We start from the raw sequence: 12,195 nt of genomic DNA on the forward strand, positions 1-12,195 counted from the left end.
CATTCAAATATATTCATACTAATTTTTAGGGAAAAAGAAGGTTTAAATGAACACCTCAATCCATGCCATCTTACCTTTAAGTTGAATAACCTTTTTATTCTTTAAGTGACAATTAAAATTTTATAGTTTTTTAATTTTATAAAACTTTTTGCATTAAATTGATTTAATTTAAAGATGACTACATACTAGCTGATCCAGGGCATAATAATGATTATGAATCAAAATAAATTTATGCCGAGACCAAACGGATGTATAGCAATGTCAGTATTAATATTAAATTCTATGTAGATAGTATTTGCAGATGAATACTTACTTCTCGATTAATTTAATTATTATTCTGTAAATAACTAATGTTACTAATAATTTATCTTAAACCCTAACCCATGCCCAAGACACTGCAGCCACCATCACTGATGCACTTATAGTTATTGGGATTAGGGTGAACCCTGGCGAAAAGGACGCCATCGGCATGTTGGAGAAAGGAAAGAAGTCACTGCCTACCTCCTTCAAACTCGACGAGGTTGACCAGCAGATGTCTACCTCCATCCTCTACCTGGACGTCACACTGGAGAGACTCAAGTTGGCCCACCTGAAGACCTACAGGCTATACCACCTACTTAAATCCCAGCAACTCTCTCTTAGGCTGAAGCTGCAAATATATAAGGCCAACATCAGACCTACAATGGTCTATGGTGCATCCCTACTGCGGCACATCTACAAGACCACGCTCCAAAAGCTGCAGAGCTGCCAGAACTCTATCCTCCAGTGAATTGTCTGAGGCAACGCATTGCAGAAGGCCAAAAACATCCACCAAGAACTCCAGCGTCCTTCTGTGCCAGAGGCCCATCAAATTCTTTGATTCATCAAGGCCTGTGCCAATCTGCTATTCAGGGAAATTGACCCTCCAACAAGACCAGGGAGGTGGCAAAATACAGACCCTTGGTTGACCTACTCGCCAAGGGAAGGACTTCGGGCTCTGCAGCCTGAAATCACTCATATCATCAGCACCACCAGCTAGAATGGTCGCTCCCCATTCATTATAAGTCCCCTGGCTAACATGCTACCATGTAAAGTGGACCCTGTAAACCTTTCTTATTATGCCATGTTGCAAAACAAAATTTATTGTAAATTATGTATATATATTGTCTATTTAACTTATTAATTGTATTTGTTTTTAAATAAAGATATTGAGGAGGTTAGAAAAAAAAATTTCCTAACACCCTATTATGGGCCTTTATTGTTATTATTTCAATTTCTCATTAATTTAGATATGATTTTAGGTATATTAAAGTGTTGGAAATTTATTAGTTGAAAAAAATTGAAGGAGGGGATTCAAAGTAGTGTGAAATAGTTTATTTATAGCCAAAATTTCCACCAACATTATAGTTCTTTATCATGTTTAAATAAACAAGACAAACAATTTTAAACTATGATAGAACTATAACATAGAAATTGTATAAAAATAAGAAATTAAATTGAAAGAATATGGGCATTGAAACAAATAGAATAAAAAATATAGTAATGAATAATAAAATTCTTTTTATCTTCTATTATGTATAATTTTCTATATATCATTTTACAGTGCTCCCATAGTTAACAATTTTTGTTTCTTCTTTCTTTAGTTCTGATGAATCTCTCTGATGGGGATCAAAAAATTTATATTAAATAGTTTTTATGTTTTTGAGTGTCTCTTTGACCTCGACCCACTAAGACCATTTATCATTATATTAAAATATATTTCTCATGGCATAAGATTATATAATTGATTGAAAAATGATTTGTAATGTTTTTTTAACTATGATGTGGGTGAAAGACATCAATTCAAGTTTGATTTTATTAAATATACCTATAGACACCATTTAATCCACAATCATTTCTTTTTCTTATGCAGCTTTATTTTATTTACCCAGTTACTTTATGTATCATGTGTGTTATTTTTCATTACTTTACAAAAGAAAATAATATTTTATCAAGGTTAGTACACCCACTTCTCAAAAATAAAGATTTATTTGTCAAGTTAAAATTCTACATCTAAAAACTATTCAGTTTTACTCAAATTCAATTTATTTCAAATAAATACATTTCTCCCTGTCAAATAGATGATAGAAATCAACATTTTCAGCAAAATTTTGACTTAATCTGGTAAAAAATATGTGTTTGAAGTAGGGAAAGCTAAAAGTTTACTTTACTTTACTATATCTAAAATTTGATAAATAAACTAGTTGGTGAAAATCTTTCAATATAGTGAGTGCAAAAAAGTAATATTGAAAAGTTTCGCAATTGGTTTTTTTATAAAATTAATGGATTTTATAGAAACATAGTGGACAATATATAATTATAATCAAAAAGGCTATTTTTTCTTGATTAAATTAGTTTTACTTCATCATTTGTTGGTTGAGTAAATGTACCAATAGTACATTAGGGAGAAAAAACAACGTTAATCTGTTTGTTTTGTCGGGAATTGAGTGAGTTTGCTACCCAATTTGGACCAAGAAATTGATATAATTTTATAAACTTATCATTCTGTACCTTAGTTGTTTACTCTAAAGATGTAGTGCTAATTATTGATTTAAATGTGTGATTATAATTTGGAAGACATTGCAAATGGAGAAGTTAGGTTATGTGTCCACATTACAAATGTGAAAAGCATAATGTTCTCAACAGTGGATACCTGGTGTCCACCATTAGTGTTTTCTGAATGATTGTGGACTATACTGGGAAGGAGATAGGGCCCTTCACATATTGTGGACATCCTATTTGATTTAAAAAAGATGTTACAACTAATAGTGGACAGGGAGTGTTCAACTTCATTATCCAATAATGAATACTGTTTGGTCTGTTGAATACTAGCTTCAGTTCCTTTTACTTTCTTACAAACTTACTGAGAATCACTGATATTAGTTCAGCCCTTTTTAGTTTATGTTGTAACAAACAGCGAAGACTCTAGAGGAAAGGAGACACTAGCTATTTGGTACTGGGGTATGTTGGTATTTTCCTTTCAGTTTTCTGGTAGTAGAATTAAAAGCCATGGAATTTTTGTGACAAATCACTTGAAGGGTTGAGCTCCTGGAAAGCTCAGTATTCACAGTGCATAGGGGCAGGTATCAACACACAAACATCCATTTGGATAAATTTACAATATTGTATTTTCTTTCCAAAGAACCAAGCTGTCCCACTCTTCCTTCCAATTTATTAAGTCAATGTTTATGTCCCAAAGTAAAGTTACTAGACCAAATTAATACTTTTTTGTCCCTTAGCTTATTCCAACATAACTTAGTTCTATAAAAGGTGTTCAACACCTGGTAGTAGGTGTAGACACTCCTTTAGTCTACTATTTTTGTTTAAATTCAGGGAACAACTATGTTGCCTGATAAGAATATTCAACCTCTTAGCTCTGTTCAGCTTAACTTTGAAATCTTCAATGGATTGGGATGTATTTTATGGAAAATGATATTCTAAAGCAGTGTCATGCTTGTAAAAATATCGATCCAATGGATTGAAAAGGTGCAAAGGAAATATGTTGCAGAAAAAAAATCATATTATGTTCAATATAGTGAAACAAGTGATCCTCTAATACATTACACACTGGTGAATTCTATGTTATTGTAATATAGCAAAATGACAATGTGGGTTTATGTTCTAACAAGATTACCTCAGTTAATACTAGACATGCAGCTCTATGAGTTATTTTTATATTTAATTTACATGACTGCAAAATTTATATGGAGATCTTTTTTAATACGTGAACAGAAATTTTGATTTTTTTACATTTGTTTGGAATCAGCACCTTTCTGAAGCATTAGATAAATATTTTTTATATTTATCTGTTTTTGATGATAATATGCAGTTTTAAATTATGATGCTCTATAAGAATCCCTCACAAAACATACCCCAGGACATAGAAATTTTCATGTATTTTGCTAATTATATTTTTTATTGTGCTATGTTTAAAATTAATAACAAATAAAATAGAACCCGGGAAGGATAATCTTTTGCCTTTGATATTTTATTGTAATAAATTTTTTATATTATTGTAATAACACTGTTCAAAATAAATTTTGTTAGCAATCATTATGTGAGTATTGTTGGTATCCCAAGTGTCCACCTTAGAAGCATTTCGATTCTTCAAGGGTTCAGTATAACAACATTTTGGAACTTAAACTTATTTTCCTAGTTGTTTGTAGGATCTATAGAATATAGAAATGCATATCTTCTACTTTTAAAGAATAGATTTAGCCTGTAACAGAATAAATTGAAGAAAATTTGCCTAACAGCGTCTACACTACTGGTATATTTACTGTACTTAAGCTATACAGCAGAACCCAATAGTGTTCGGGATCGAAGACCGAACAAATAATTTTTTTCAATTCATGTTTGTTGAAAGAAGAGAGAGTTGTTTTTTGGATTTTTGTACCTCGTTGGCAGGGAGCCGTCAGCTGCTGCCATCTCTCGGTAGTAATCCGTGTCAGTTGAGACAACATGGAAGCGAGCCATTAGTAGTAACAGTGCGTCTCCCTTACTTTATTTGTCGTCGATTTTCTTCATATCTTCCAGTGACAGGTAAGTTTTTCTTTTATTTGTTTTATGTTTTTCTTAGATTATGTATATTGTGTTCAACTATATCTGGCAGTCTGCTAGAAGTATCTATATCTTGCCTTCCCTATTCATTTACAGTACTTCATCCCTTTGAACTAATTTATGTGTTCTTACAATCCTTAATTCTTAGGTTTCCCCTTCCTCATGTATTTGCCTCTTGGAAAATTTGAATTCAATATTATTTGATTAGTCTAATAAGGTATTATTTGGTGTAATAAACAAATGAAATCTTCTGTTTGATATTAAATCGTACATAGCTGTAGTTAGACATCATATTTACTTTCTGAATTTGATACCTGTTTTTGTATCACTCACACTTCCCTTAAATGGAATTAATAATATATTAATTACCATATCCAGGTTGTGACCTTTATTTTGTGACCACAACAGTCTTTGTGTAACCTTCAAATGTAGGTTACTTCATTTGTTTATTTATCTGTCCATTTGTTTTGAAACAAAAGAAGTGATTTCATGTGTTCTTGTTCTTCATTATGGTTTTGTTATTCTGCTTTGATATTGTTCTTTAATAGTTAGTCAATATTAACTTTGAATTATAAGCCCTTCTAAGGTAAACTTAAAATTAATTTGAATCTGAATTTTTATTTTTGTTGAAACTTCCATATAATCTGATTTTAACATATTTTTAATACCTGTTGACAAATATTTTTGTTATCTTAATCTCTTTATAAGTTACTATAGTGTTGTTCTGATGCTTAAGCAAGTAATGAGGTTTTATTGTCCGTCTGACCTTGCCCCAATTGTTCTTGTATCTGGAACGAGCCTGTTGTAAGCCCTGTTGTCATTCACACTATGCAGTAGTGGATATAACTTCTCTTCAAGTTTATTAAATAATTAAGTTAAATTTTATTTAACTGCATACTTAAAAATAATGTATTTCAACCTTACCTGAAATTTAAAATTCAAAGTGTTACTGTTTTTCCCCCCCTTATTATGCCATAATGAATGATAAACCCTCTAGATTTATTTAAAGCATTATTGTAAAATTTCATTAGTTCAAGTGTACTTTTAGTGTGTTAAAGGTTTGTTATAAAGATTTAAGATGTACATTTTCACATTATTAATATAAACGACTACTTTTACATCAGTATTGTTTCTTTATTATTGGTTATGGGTACAATGCTGTAATGGATGTTATTAGTTGTCGTTACTGAGGCTGAGTTGCAACATCTACAACATTTCTTCAATTAATTATTGATTGTTAAAAACATTGAACCATACAAATTATATTAAAAGTAATACTCTGATTTTCTAGAGGTTCTATGGATTAGTTTTTACATGGATAAATAAATTAATTAGTAGTAAAATGCCTCTTAATGACAATGAATCGTGTTTCGATAATGTCACCAGTATTTGATCTAATGTTGACAATGCCGGCTTGATGATATACTCAATAATATTGGTGTGGAGTATACATCATTAAATATTCATATTTTTTTTCATACTTTTTAGTGGAATTTTTCATTCGAACAAATAACTTTTATTTTGTAATTTGTAATATGTGGAAGTTTTTTTATTGTTGATAGTTTAATTAATAATAACTTAATTCGAATTTTTAAAAATTATAGTGTTAATTTTTTCCCTCTTAATATTGATATTCAATATGTTAATAAGCAATAATTGTTCTTAGAAAGCTCCTTTTTTTTTCTCAAGGCTGATTTTTCATTTTTGATTTACATTATAATCCTCAAATGACTGACTAATGTCTGGAATAAGAATTTTTATAGCACAATGTAGTAAAATATATTGAGTTCTACAACTTTAAGAATGTGATTTTCTTAGCAACTAAAAACTTCTTTTCTTTTTTTATGTGTAATATTGAAGTTATAATCCTGCCAAGGTGTGTACTTGGTTTTGGGATTGCAAGACAAGATGGCAGGCAGCTTCCAATCACTTGGCTTGATGAACATTAGCCCCTCTTTTAGAGTACCCCTCTCCCTATTTTGAGACATCACAGACGGGAGTTCACCATAGGGGCTTATGGCAGCGCGGGGCGTGGCCCCCTGTGACCAATGGCTTTTCATCGCGAGGGCATGCGCGGCCCCGCCCACAGAGGGTGGGAGAACCCCGATAGGTCCTAAAACAAATCCCGGAGGCAGCCATCTAATCCAAGACCTGTCTCCTCACCAGCGGGGTGGGGCGTCCTTTCCCCTTCCTCCTCCTTATTGAAGTTATTGGGACATCAATGGTAGGGGCAAGAAGCGTCTTCGGATTATTTTTTCAAATATTGTGTCGGATTCGATAGTAGTTCTCTGTTATTCATTTTAGACTTTTTTTTCCCCAATAATTTCATCTTTAAGTTGTTATAAAGTATTATTAGCTTGTTTTGAGCCCCTTACGAATCATGAGTAACTAAATTTGTGTAAATTATTTTAATATATATTTTCGCACTTGAATAGATAAATCTATTTCCCATTACTTTTCACATTGTTTCTATCTTACTAGTATGAAATAAGATGGAAGCTTTAACTTCCATAATCTTGTACACATGTACACATCTAAATCGTTTCAATGATATGGTTGAGCATGAGAGGGTTATAGGGCACGTTTAGACCCTCCATTTTGCTTCAGTAACAGTCATGGTAGGCATGGCATGAAAAGTTTTTACGTATCTATTTCTGGCGCTTAAATCAGTTCTTGTAATTTAATTAATTTCATTCTACAATAAATATTTTTTGTAGATTCTTTTATCAACCCATTTTACTCGTCAACTTCTGTCTCCAATATTAATTTAGTTTTGAATACTATTGATTCGTTTAGGTTTAAGAATATCTACTCTTACATCACTCTTTCGATTTGTTTGGACATCTAGTCCAATATTAGATTTTAAAAAAACGTTAAATTTGAGTATATTGTTCAAGATACAGCGCCTCCAGTAAGGTTCGCCCTTCGAGGAGAGAAATGCCTATTAATAGAACTGTGACCTTGTTTGTTCACGATGTAGCAATGACTGAACAGCTGTTGTATCGGTGTTTACGTTATTATTAATCTATTCATGTCGATAATTACCTATTTAGTTTGTTGTCCAGATATTCTTAACTGTTTTCAATTAGGATGTAACTCATTATACACTTTTTATATTGTAAATCTAAAATTTAGATTAACGAAAGCTGGTTTCTTGTCTGTTTTTCATTTAATAGAAGATAATTGAGGCTATATGCCTATCAAAGTTCCTAGAGCTGTATTTTTTTCATAATTTTAGAACCAAAATTGTGACCAACTACTTGTTTTTATCATTTTTTTTTTAAAAGTAGTCCTTCGGTACATGGAGCCTTTTCCATTACCATATCTCAATTGTATTTAATAAAAAAGAGATGGAACTATTTTTTTTTTTTTTAATATTAAAAGGAGAAATAATGGTTTAAATATAATTTGTAAGTCTTAGCTGAAGCTATTCTAAAACTGCTCTCGAACCTTGCCTAGTCGAAATGTTAAATCAAAATTCCAAACGGTTAGCGGTTTAATGCTTCTTGAAGGACTGGAAGTATCAAAGAAAAAAGAGGTAGAAACCTGTGTTTTTAATTTGTTGGAAGATTTGACGCATTACAATTATTATAGAGTTAAATTATAGGTCGTAGAAGTTTGAAGGCTGCCCGAAAAGAAGAGGGTGAGGTCTCAACTTCTGTAGCTATCTATGCCAAGTCTTTTACGTGGAAGAACTGTGCTACGACAGCTCTCCCCGCAGGCGGTGTCGTCACTGGGAACTAGCGCCCTGCCCTGTCTGCTTCATATCGCCTTCAGCATTATGTAGCTCTCTTGCTTTAGGGGTATTTTATATTTCGCCATCTTTTTACTTTTTTTATTTTTATACCATCAATAAATATAATTTACGGTTATATCTTATACTAAATATTTCTAAGTAATTGATTTTTCTCAACGTCATTTTGGGTGCTCTCTACCTGTTGATTAGATTACTCTAATTGTTCATAAGAAAAAAAAAATTTTTTTTTACTGTAGCCCTGACCATATCCTAATTCACATACGGTCTAGCTACACCATATATAATCTGACCTAATCATCCGTTTAAAATTTCGAGCCCAGACTGTTAGTTATACCAAATTGTAAGTGTTCCGTTTTATTTTTGGTTGAATCTTTTATATAACTTTATAATTCCATAAATTGTAAGTTCACCATAAAAAAAATTAACTCTGTCCTAAAACTGATTTACTGTCGTATCCCGTTCTGCGATCTCGGCGCGATTCTTTTAACCGAATGTTAAGCATCTTTCGATTTACGAATTATTTTCATTGTGTTTAATATATAGCTGCATATTCATTTAATCTCTCCTTTCATTGTTGCAGAAAAAAAATGTTGAAATAAATAAATAATTTGAAAACAACCAATTAAAAAGTAATTTATTTGTGTAATAAGTTAGATATCGGTAATATAATATGAGACGTGAATTCATGTTTGTCAACATTTTCATATGATACATCGTCAACTTCTTTCGATCTTATATATTTTTTTTAATGAGTTAAAAAATAAGTATATAGGTTTTTACCGATGATCTTAATTTAATGTTAAGTACATCCTTACGAAAATATTTATAGCTAAGCAACGAAACGTCATTCTACATTATAAGGAAGTTCTGTGGAAAGAGCTAGAGTGATATCATGCCCTCTCAATAATTTAAAAACTCTCAACAAAATTGAGAAATTTGATATTTGAGAATCTTGTTTAAACTGCGAAAAATGTGGTCAAATATTATTTAAAGAATCAAATATTCATATTTCATATAAGAATATTCAGAATTGCTTATCAACGCGATTGTGTGGGATTTTCCATTAATGTTTAGGAATAGGGTATGATGTCTATTTTGCATCAAAGCTAAAGATACTATGAAATTATTGTATGGCATTGTTTATCTTTTCTTTTCAAGTCCAAACGTTAACTTATTATTTTTATGAAAAAAAAAAATGCTATCTAATTAACGAGTTATTTGATTACCCAATCTGCAAAATATCTATAAAATATTTTTACTTCTATTCATGAACTTACCTAAAGTTCTGTAAGTATCGCAACCATAGGAACCATAGAACACAGACAGATTCAAACCCTTGTTTTTTAAATATATTTTTTTCTAAACGTTTCAAAAACAATATATCTTTGAAAAAATTTCGATATAATTTTAAAAGTAATACTCTGATTCTTCAAATGTTGTATGGATTAGTTTTTACATAGTTAGATAAATTAATTAGTAATAAAATGGATGTTAATGATAGTAATCTTCTTCCCTGTCTAAGTGCGCCTCTGCATGGTGGTATTTATTTGTCAACTAACTTAAAATGTAAAGTAGTTATGCAGTCAACTAACTATTTATGTTATTGAATATAAGAATAATTTTAATATTAGCTAACGTTTTAAAGGCAGTTTGTGTTTTTATTAACTCGCATGGTAAGAGATGCACTCCAACTCTGATCTTTGGATTGGCTAAGTGCTTCATCTGTAGCGATCTCTTTCAAGACCGCATACTAGACTCGTATCTTGCAATATTGATTAAACTGTATGCCTGTTTCGGTAATTGTTACATCAAATTTGGAAGGGGAGGGGGCAGAAGAGCCATATCTTAAGTTCCCCAACAATTTTGTGTCATTATGTTCTTTATTATTTAAATATTTAATAAGAAATTTACTATTAAGGATTTTTTATTTACGTATTTTATTCTATATTGATAAATTGTGGTCATATTTAAAATGTCTTTCTCTTTTTATCTTCCCTCTTTTTCTTCGTTTAATTTTTCTAAATTGTTGAATTATTTTCTTTTTCCTTTTTTCATAACCTATCTGGGCATACGGGAGGGGAAGAGGATGGAGGAGGTTATTTACAGTAATCTACTTATTCTATCATTTACAGTTAATCTACCTATTTTAAGCATAATGAAGGGGCTAAGTTTTCTTTCCGTAGGACTGCCACGAAATAAAAGTCACTCCCTCAGGCTGGATTCGAACCGTTTTACAAATATGTTTTACAGATATGTTTTACAAATATGTCAAGGATTATAACTTTTTATTTGTTTTAATTACTATTTTGATTTCTTTTTTAAATATTGACGTAACGACTCCTTTGTGGGTGTGGTCTAAGAACAGTACAGAGATGAAAGGGGTGTCAAATGGACGTATTTTGTCATCTCTATTTTTAGACCGGTTTATCTGTAGCATCATTATATTCTTAGATCCTAGATTTGAAATTTCATTTTGAGAAATTATTAAATATTTCAAAAATGTAGTCAAGACTGCTTAAGAAGGAATGCTGTGTGTCCTAGTAGAAGTCCTGGGATATTGGTGCAAAAAAAAAAAAAAAAGGAGGAGATTTCTTATACATACTTAATATTAATCAAAGTTAATGTATTTAAAGTCGAAGCTTGAAATCGTTTGTAAAAAATTGAAAAAGCCTTTAATTTACTACGAAAATATTTCAATTTATCATTATTATTATTGTTTTATTGGTATTGTTTTAGAAATACGCGCACTTCAAAATAAAAGTTTAACTCTCCCATCTGGTTTATTTTATTTTGAATCATTTTATCGACTTATACAAAAATTGAATCTCCTCCTGAAATTTAGAGTTTTTGAGTACGTGGTATCAAAAAATCGAATAAACGAAATATTTCTCATCCAGGGCATTTCTACAAGGCGCCTTTAGTTGTTCAGATTTGGTACCAAAGTTACAGGTCAACCCAGGATGACTTCAAACTCCATGTATCTCTACATGAAAATGTGCCATTTTGTTTTATAATGGTGGCTGATTAGTATTCGAAAGAAAAATAAATAAAATCGTTGCTAATTAGTTACTACGCCCTGTTTATTATTCTATCTATAAATAACAAAAGTGTCTTGGTACCAAGGCTAAAATAGAATTCAAAAATTAATTGGATTTTTATTTTATTTTATAGACATTAAGAAGTTGATCATATAACTTTTTATATTTTTCCTCCAACTAGACGCCATTTTGAGAGGAAATGGGGATGGTAATATCAAGTTCCTTGGATCATTCTGCGCTGACCTGAGCCTTTTTTTATGCCTGTGACAAATCTGAAAAAGTCACTAAATATCGATTTTGATTTGGAAAAAAAAACATTGATTTGCTCTCGATGTATTGGTAGAATCGATATTGGACTTTAAAGGTTTAATTTTGTTTTTCGTCATTAGACACATAAGTTGAAACAACGCAGAGGCCTCACATCCAGCGAAGTTATCTGGGTGGTCCCTGTTGTACAAACATTGTCCTCACTTCTTGCTGTTTGGTTGTGTAGTTCCATCGAGGCCTTGGAGTGACGTAAACTTCCTTTACGACATATTCGCTTTCCTTTATTTCCTTCGAGCAAGTAGTAGTCGATGTTTTGTTTTATACCTTTTTTCCTGTATTTTTTTTTTCGTGTAGCTTTTTAATTTCCAATTTATTCTGTATAAGTTAATTTTATTGTATTTGTTTGTTATTTTGATAATTATTTGTAAAGATAAAACATCTCTAAATGTGAATCACTGGTTGTTAGAGAGCGTCAGTTACTTTACTAAGAAAATTGAGGGAATTAGTCGTACTTTAGTGGATTCTTACGACTTCGTTGTTCTATTTTTTTTTTTT

General features: G+C 31.1%; 1 protein-coding gene across 3 annotated transcripts in view; it reads left to right on the forward strand.

Moving 5' to 3' along the window:
* Positions 1 to 4,467: 4,467 nt before the first annotated feature.
* LOC106686429 (polyhomeotic-like protein 2) overlaps positions 4,468 to 12,195 on the forward strand; it is a 73,299-nt gene continuing 65,571 nt past the window's right edge. For all 3 annotated transcript variants that reach the window (XM_014429738.2, XM_014429740.2, XM_014429741.2), the window contains exon 1: positions 4,468 to 4,560. The gene's annotated coding sequence lies outside the window, so the exon portion shown is untranslated. The remainder of the gene's footprint in view (positions 4,561 to 12,195) is intronic.

Source organism: Halyomorpha halys, unplaced genomic scaffold (genome assembly GCF_000696795.3).
Source record: "Halyomorpha halys isolate HHAL.00 unplaced genomic scaffold, Hhal_1.1 Scaffold817.1, whole genome shotgun sequence".
Classification (NCBI taxonomy): domain Eukaryota; kingdom Metazoa; phylum Arthropoda; class Insecta; order Hemiptera; family Pentatomidae; genus Halyomorpha; species Halyomorpha halys.